Source organism: Sparus aurata, chromosome 15 (genome assembly GCF_900880675.1).
Source record: "Sparus aurata chromosome 15, fSpaAur1.1, whole genome shotgun sequence".
Taxonomy (NCBI): domain Eukaryota; kingdom Metazoa; phylum Chordata; class Actinopteri; order Spariformes; family Sparidae; genus Sparus; species Sparus aurata.
Genome location: NC_044201.1, coordinates 10,909,833 through 10,919,453, shown reverse-complemented (window position 1 = coordinate 10,919,453; position 9,621 = coordinate 10,909,833).

Below are 9,621 nucleotides of genomic sequence, written 5' to 3'. Positions count from 1 at the left end.
TGAGGTATCCGCTGGTTATGGAAGCTTTCAGGAAAGGGTTCTCGTACCTAGTCATCTAAGATCTCTATGATTTGGTAACTGTGGTGACACGTGAGCATGTAAGTTTTGCTCTGGAAGTGTGTGTGTGTGTGTGTGTGTGAATGAATAAGCTCCTCATACCATATTATCGGGGTGCAACATATCTCTTTCCTGTCCTCTGCTTCTAACCATCCATCGTTATTTATGACGGTTGCAGTCTAATTGCAGTCCTGACCGATGGCTACTGACATTTTACAAATGTTTGCACTGCATTAAATTTTAGGCCTCTGACTCAAGCCGTTAATGTAAAATCAGGATTCCACTGCCGGCAGCCTCGTCGTTGGCCCTACGCTTCTGGGTTCGCCTCTGTTAGTAACACTTTAGTGTCAGTTCTGGAAACGCCCCTGCAGTGCAGTAGTATAAAGAGAAAGAAAAGGAGAGTCAAGAAAAATGTGTTTTTGAATTAAGTTACACAAGTTAACACACGTAGGTTATTTAATATTACTTTAGTTTGCAAAACTGAGTGCAGTCTTTTTAATCCAAAGTATGACCTTTTCCTTAACCTAACCAAGCCAAGACCTTTTAACAATGTTTATAACCGTCCAAAAGTCTAATGTGTCACAATCCGTGAGCTGTTTGTCAGCAAGCCTGTGTAATATTTCTGACTTGACCGCTGAGCCCTTCACTGGCACAAATGGCACTAGAGGGGTCGGTAAAGCGCCATAGTTTGAGGCCTAAGTTACATCAGGTCTTTAAGTCTCTAGTCTATATACAATGTAAACCTGAATAAGTTACCAGAACTCAAAAGAATTGAGGCAATCGATTGCCTCAATTTTTTTGAGTTGATGAACTCAAAAGTCAAAATTCTCCAGAACTTATGGGTTGGATGACTTGCTACTTGTTCCTTTTGATAACAGTTAAATTAAAGTGTTGATTTAGCTCAACTCATTTATTTTCAGTTAATATGACTTACAGTTTCCAGTTTTCAAAACCACTGGAATAACTTCAAAGAACTTTAAAAAATAACTACACAACCACACCATTTTATGTTAAGCAAACTCAATGTTTATTAGTTTGTGCTATCATTGTTTAAAGTACACATTAGTCACATATGTTGAGTTTGTTTACTTAAAAACATGTGATTCAAAACTTAACATTTTTGAGGCAATTGATTGCCTCAATTACATTGAGTTTAACAAACTTAATATCTCTCTCATATAACTCAAAATTCTCTGATTCTAGCCTTCCAAATGTGTTCCTGGTCACTTAAGGCCCTAGGACAAATTTCTGATATTGACCAAACAACTAATCAGATAGTCAGGAAAATAATTGGAGTAATCAAAAACAATAATAAATAATAATAAATAATACACAAATGAAATTAGCTTTCGTTATTAGCTATAAAGGTGCTTTTGGCGACCTGGCTAATTCCTTTCAGTGACGACAGAGATTCTCACAGGGTGGTAGTGAACTGGACTTGTATCATGGTCACTGATTACAGTAAGGAGGCCCACGGCAACACCATCAAACTCTAGCTCATCAAACTCGTCCTGAATGGATGAAAAAGAGACACTAATCACAAACTAGCACATGGAACAGAACAGATGACATATCATTTATCTTTATCACATCTCCAGTTATATCTTCCTCAACTCTTAAGTCTTAACTTTTTGAAACTGGAAGAGAGAGATGCAATGATGGGAAATACCTTCTGCTTCGGAGGGTGAATCAGAGATTAACTCGAAATAAAACATTATCCCTGCAGCTGCTCAACACTTAAGTAAAAATAAAAAAACATATAGGCTAGAGTAAACTAATGCTTAAATAAAATACATTTTGTCCTCCACTAATGTCAAATGCATTGTAGACCATTTGTCCCAGTCGAATTGTTACTGTTTTTTTTTTACTGATTTCATTTATTTGGAGAAGCACTTTGAGATTTTATTGTATTTTAGCATGTGCTATATAAATTAAGTTTATTTTTAAATCATCCCTATTTAAAACCATAGAAATAACAGGATCTATCATTCTTAGCGTGTAATAACTTAATACTATTAAGTTGTTCTTAAGTGATGTTTTTAAGTTATGCTCACTTAAATACAAAATAGTTCCATTTAACTTGATATCTCCCCCCCCCCCCATAATCTCCAGCTGTCACTATCATAACAAAAGCACAAAATAATTAAAAGATAAAAACAAATTATACGTGTCAGTGTGCTTTAACACTAGCATTGTACAAAACAGTATGTGTCCATTTGTACTTGACAAGAGAGAAGATCTTTAGGATGACGACTGAGCTCGGCAAATGTAGCACCGATCTCGTTTAACACTTTTGTCCCCGGGGTGAAATCTTTCCCCTACATCCAATGCAGAGCAGGGGACGGGGCCGCTAATGTTACCCCAGACTCTCAATCGTCAGTTTCATGTTAAATAAAGAGTCTGAGCTGAATTAACAGTTCTGTGCGTGTTGACAGGCTCCTGATGCTGAGCGAAAGGTGTTTATTTGGCTGTCAAGATAAGGGCGTACGTCTTGAGGAAAGTGCACAGAGCATCGGGGGAATGAAAGGAGAAAACAGATGTGAGCAGCCCTTGATATTATTGAACTGTTTCTTAGACTGGGCAGTGGATCTCCTGCAAGACCGGAGGAAAATGGTAAGCAATATTCTCCCAAGGTAATTTATCTTCTCCCAGACTAATTTAAGAAACTGTGTGTTTACTCATGGCAATTCTGAACAGAGTCTATGAGGGCATTACTTTACTCTAAGGTGACGGTCCTCTGGCAGATGAAGTATTCCTTCATGAAACCCTCAGTCGCCAACACAGTGTACTCCACTAATAAACAAAGACATCAATCATAATTTTCACAAATTGATTTTTTTTTGTTTTTGTTTATATTCCACAGCAACATACTTATTTTGTGTGCGAGGGCTTCAGTGTTTAACTTTCACAGTGGAATATGGATTACACATTGATTCATTGTATTCATTTTTATTTGAGGTTGTGGCAGAGGGGTGTGGTTGCAGAAACAGCTCTAGGTGGAAGGCCAAGTCAGCATGCACATATTAGCTGATTAGCAGCCTGATAGGCCAGGCTTGCTCTCTTATATTTGCTGGAAATAAAGGCACAATTTTAATAGTCTGCTCGGTCATGAGCAGAGGTGCTTATAGTGCCAGGTGATTATAAGATAGGCTTCATGAAGTGTACTTCGTTCCTAACAACTTGTGTTGTGTTATCTAGCCACTTGTTAGCAACTGACGTTTTTCAGACACTTTAAAAAGATCAAAATAGCTTAAACGTGTGGTAAACACAGACCGTATTTCAGGCATTTAACCCAAAACCCATTCGGAAAAAAGCCATCGCCTTTGAGACGAGGGAACTGGAAGTGCAAAAATACTAACTGATTTCCGGGTTCTAGGACTCTACACCAATATGATCACAAAATACCGAGGCTCAAAGCAGCTCCAAATAAAAAAGTGAGCAGAGGCTCCTAAAAGAAAGACCTACTCAAAGTCAATCATCCATCCATCCATCCATCCATCCATCTGCAGCAACTCTGTGAAGAGGTCTTCAGAGGACAACTTTTAGTTTCACTCAAGAACATTTCAAGACAGCTTTTGAGATAAGATCCTTTGTGAATACAGCCCCTGAGCTTGAGCTACAATGACAAGTTCAAATGTCTGGTGTGTAAATAGCCCATGTTAAAGGTCAAAGCTGACTCATCCTAAATAACTAAAAGAGTGAGGCATGACTCTACGGTTTATGTTATGGGCCCTCTATCTTCTAAATGCCACACGTGTGTCACATACAACAACATCATTTGATTAAAATACTCAGAGCAAAAGCAACAAGTGTGATTCCAACAACGACGTCAATAATCCTGTTTGTTCTCTTTGTCCAGCTTTACTTGGATAAAAAAAAAAAAAAAATTACACGTTAAAAAAAGAGAAGGCGATGTATCACAGGCTCATTTCCCAACAGTGGGAACACACTGGGCACATTACTAAAAACGGCCCAAAATGTCTTTTTATCCACCGCGTATGAGTCCCACTTCGCTCTAAAGTAGCTCGATATTTTTCATGAGACTCTCACCACTCACCAGCTGGGACCATTTCTCTCTCCCTATTGAGAGCATCTGTATCTCCTAGATTAGAGCTGATTGAATTTAGAAATCTGTATCATTACAGTTATTAGATTAGAGGGGAGAGGGAAAAAGGACATTGCAACTCTGAATTTCATTTCAGAGGAATTAATGAAACGTAGGAGTGTGGGCCACAAAGAGCTGGTCACATGTCCGGCTTGAATGAGCTTACTGATTGTATTGACTCTTACATAATGACCCTACTGAAGATGCATGAGAGAAGCATTAACATGCCAAAAATCTGATTAAAACCTAGATTTCAAAGCCTGGCCAAACAGCCTGGAACAAATTGCTTCACTCCTCATTGACATGAGATCCAGGGATTATTGAATCCATTGATTCTCACTTTTCCATCATGGCTGCTCTATGTTTATAGACCCTGCTGAATGAAGAAGTTTGTTTCATCAGTCCAGCATTTGATACTGTTTGGAGGCCATTTATAGACACTGTGGCAGTGACGCTTGGGTTTGTCATTTTAGTTCAAGTGCCTTGATTTAATTTATAGTTAATACATTTTTTCATGTTTTGATGTTTCCTCTTTAATGTGTAGAATTAATCCTTGTGTGTCTATTTGTGACTTTTGTCTTTGCATTTGGGTCTTCTTTTGCAAAACAGGCTACGAGTACAAACCATGTAATGTTTCTCAATAAGACATATATGTGGTTTATCCTACGAAAACTTTTTTGGTGCATTTGTTGCACTTTGTTGCACTTTTTTGTCTTATCTATGGTCGGCTGGAAAGTACTGTATACTTACATGGAACTTAATTGCCGCACATTTTTTTGTGTTATAATCAACAAGAATGAAAATAATGGTTCCTAGTCTACAAGCTTCAGGCAGCATAATCAAGTGTTTTTGTCGTAGAACAGTTTAGAGTGTAAATGCCTCGTCTTTTCAGACCTTAATGTATATTGCAAAAATTTAAATTCTAAAGATCATAGCAAAAAACAAACAAACAATATAGACATTGATAATGATCACAGTTTCAAAAACAGCACAAGTAATGCATGTTCATGTGATTGTTACTCATGTATTAAAACCATGTGTACGTAGGACTTAAAATCCCCTGATTCTGATGACTCCTAGTGGAAGTGTCAGAAAAGTCAATAACAAATTTGCATTGACAACTAACCCCCTTAAACCTCCCATAAAGGCACCATACTTTACTCCTATTGAGCTGCATATGCATAATGTCCTTCTCAGTGATGAATGATGTATCCATAAAATGCCTCTATCTGATATTTAACATTAGGGATTATTTACTTTACAGTTAATGAATAATGAAAAATAACATAAAACTAAGAAAAGGAAAGCCAGCCAGCCAATTTTGACCGTCCGTCAATGTGAGCGTGCCCCTGCACTGCTGCCTCAGAATCAGTGTTTTATGTGATCTCTGGCCTTATAATGTAATTGAGGTTTTAATTGGTCTGCTTTTACTGGTATTTATAATTGAAAATTCTATAAATTGGTAATAAAAAAACAAAAGGTTTAGATTATGAACGTTTGGTCACAGATTATTTACGACATTATGGTGAGAAACGCTGGTTGGAGGGGCCCTCTGGGAGTTTCACCCTCGTCCCAACAGATTCTAGAATCGCAACTGGCTGTCTGAACCAGGGAACGTAGTGACTGTATGGGCTGGTCTAGTTGTTGAACTGAGGTGGCGAGCTTGGCGCCAACCTCACTGTTTTTCTGTGTAAGGTTTATTCCTGCCTGATTTTTGTTCACATTGCAAACAACTTTGTTCAATAAAAAAATTACTGAAGATGGAAAATGAAGCTTGCTAACAGGACATAAAGTTCACCCAGTTTATTTAGAAGGCATAATTGCACCATCAACTCGACTCTCATAACTCGTCTGCAAACCAAATCCAAGGTTGAAAAAAATAATCGGTTCAACACAGCTGATAAACAATGATACCCTCTGGGTTTTGAACTCTCGCTCTCCGCCGCCTCAAAACAAATTCATGGTTAAAGTTGACTAAATTTGAACTTGGGGTGATTCCATCGGATTGAGCGGAAGCTACGATCAGATCTCACGTCAGGTCTGAGCTTGTGTACGCAAATCTGAGTCTGTGGATTTACGGTGCAGCACAGCAAAATCTGGCTGAGTCTGAAAATAATTATTAAACAAACCTCAGCTGTCATTAAGCATAAGCAGTCACATATTTAGAACAGGTCAAAACGGATTCTTAAAACGAATAAAACAAAATTAAAAAATGTTAATTTAAAAAAAGCCCACGTTTTTACTGATACCACTTTTTTGTAAAATAAAATATGACAACTAATTAACGGAATACCTAAGAACCCTGCTGGCAAACCCTGCTACAGAGCAGGAACGGAGTTTCAATAGTGCGCACACGGGTCACAGTGGAGCGCTGCTTCGGGTTGCTGAAGGGCAGGTGGCTCCGTCTCGGACCAGCAGGGGGAACGCTGCTGTATACCCCAGAGAAAGTGTGCCATATTATTTTGGCCTGTTCAGTTTTGCACAACATTGCATTAGTGAACGGAGTGCCTTTGATGTGCCGGCGCTGCCAGGATGCCCATCTCCATCTCGGAAAAGTTTATTTTCTTGCCAGTGTTTCTTCTCTCCATGTTCGACCTCAGTGGGCGAGGCCTCCAAACCAGGAATATTTAAGGGCGTAACATGTTAATGACGATCGAATTCAGCCGCCACATTTATCAAGACCCGCTCATTCGTACGCTGGAATTGGTCAGATACGAATGTTTCATAAATCACACGTGTGTCCTGTCGTAAGACCAATTCTGCGCTCACATCTGCACCCGTTTTCATGCAAGATTGATAAATGAGGGCCCTTGTGTGCAAATCCATTGCTTTTACATGTGACTAAGTACACTGTAGCGCATGACTCCTGTCGCACATCCTTGTTCCATTCTGGGCTTTGTCTGCGGTGCATCATTGTCCTCGACCCTGCTTTCTTCCCATAGTGTATCAAGTACACAGCATTATCCTTGTCTCCTTGTTTTTAAATCTTCACGCTGGGCCTCCTGGGTCTCGAAGGTCCCTGCAATCTGGGAAATTCTCCCCGAAAGATTGTGTCTGTAGATCACACGAGATCATCTCAGGCAGAACAATGTACGTGCTTTCATGAGAGATGAAAGATTCATTTTCCTCTCCCATGTCTTCATCCGCTCTTACCTCCGTTATTCATGAGATACTCACCCTGTGTTGCCTTGGAGACTCTCATAACTATGTGTAAATAAACTTGCAAGTCATTGTTTAGCAAACATATCTGTTTGTGTGCGCAAGTGTGTGTGTAATTCTGATGAATAATGGATTTGAACAAGAATCCACAAAGGGATCGAGGCGAACCTTGACCTTGGTCGCACAGCAAATGGGCATTAATCCTCACCGACGCATGCAGCATCATTCCTTATTTCTCGTATCAGCCATTACAGGAGCAATTGCACACGCGTAGGAGGGAATCTTACAGTCAAGTACTTTTACAAATCACACAACTAATGTTTCACTCAGTCTAAAACTAGACAGGCTTGTTTTTTCATGCAAAATACATCATTACTGCTTTTCGTTCACCCGTTGTCATATGATGTTTCTGTGACCTTTACGAGGTATACTTAGAATCCCTCCACACAGATATCCGCATCTCTATGGACACGATTCAATCTCAATTTATTTCAGACTTTGCTGAACTGTGAGTCTTCTACAGCAGCTGAACTCGGCAAAGTTCGCGAGATACACGTGCGCTGGAAAAGGGAGATACAAAACGAGCAGTCGTATCATCGGCGACTATCTGTAAAGCATATGATAATGAGGAATAATATTCATTGGAGTGCAAGCTGGTGTGAAATGGCCTGATAAAACGAGAATGTTGACACACCTGCTGATCACAAATAGTAATCCAGGCGTTTTATGGTAGCTTCGTTGCCTTATCATTCGGGATTGTCGGCGCTACTGCCACAGGAAAAAGGCTTTTGACTGAATGCAGACTCGACACCCCCAAAATTGAGAAGGCGAGTGAAAGAGAGACATGCATACACACACGAACACACACAGAAAATATAAATATATTTCATGGCACAATAGGAAGTGATTTCAAAATAAAATTCAATTTTGACACATGTTCATTGGAGTTTACCTCCTCAGAGTTTACACAAGACAGACTCCAGTGAGAATGTATCTGCACAAATTTCTTTTTGTAACATGTGTAACATGTGTTTGTTAACCACAACACATTTTAATTACGAAATCATGTTGATGATAATGTTTTTGGGCTGCAAGATGTTGTGCTGCTGGTCCACACATCTGTAGATGCGGGGGAGAGAAAACACCCTCCTGCAGCCACCATCACTCCCACTTTCTGGCTGCACCTGACTGGATGAAAGCCAACTGTGAGCTCTCTGCTCCCAAGATGGGGGCTCGTTTCGAAACTTTTGCTTACGTTACAGATGCAGTTCATTGAAATGTTTTCCTGAAAACATTACAGGCGACAAATGAGGCATTGAGCAGCTGAATCTGTCTTCATTTTAACCCGACAACTTTTGGTTTGGTTTAATAGTTTTTCGCAGAGTTGGACACACCTGATTTGCATAAGGTAGCTTAGACTTCATCTTTGTGCAAATGAGGAGCGGGTTCAATCAATAAACATATAAGTTGAAAAAAAAAAAACATGTAAAATAGTCACCTGCTGCTGTCCGGTGTGTACAGTGCCTGAGTTATGAGAGTAACAGAATGCCTGTGAGCCACTGGAGCTGTCAGCAGATAAGCACCAGCGTTTCTGGTTTGTATTCAACATGTGCAGTTTGATCCGCTACATGCCACCTCCTGCATCAGTGTATTTGAATTTTGTAATTGCCATCCATGACACAACAATGGAGAATCATATAAAAAAAAAACACTTCTAATTGTGAGCACGTTGGAAAGGTGCTGCTACAAAATGCCAATCGGTGAATGATATTGTGTTTCCAAATTGAAATAACAGACGCAGGTACACAGTCCTTCTGGGCAGCTCATAGCGTGATCACTTTGCAGCTTCAAAATAAATTTTGGATGATTCGGATATCAGGTCTTGAGAGTTGCTCACATGGCTGAGCCACGTTACAGATATGAGCACTCTGGCAAAATAATAACGCCAACCTTGGGCAAAATAGGGACGGGCACAACAAAATACTTCAAAATTTGTGAGGTGTTAATGTTACATTGTGCGTACCCATAAGATCACGTTGCTTTTTATGTTTTCAACATACATCATCAGCACCACCCATTTCCACGAACATCTTTTAGTCACCTCCATCACCTGCCTCGCTCCGCTGCTCTCTTCAAACCTCTGAGTGAAGAGGCTTTCAATGCATTATTGATAGAAATTTGAGAATAAGGAGACCAAAAATATTACATCCCTAAAAAAATTTCAGAACAATGTGTTAAGAGCAGCCCGCTGTCACTGTGATTCAAAAATGGCTTTGCAAGGAGCTGTGACTGGAGTGCAG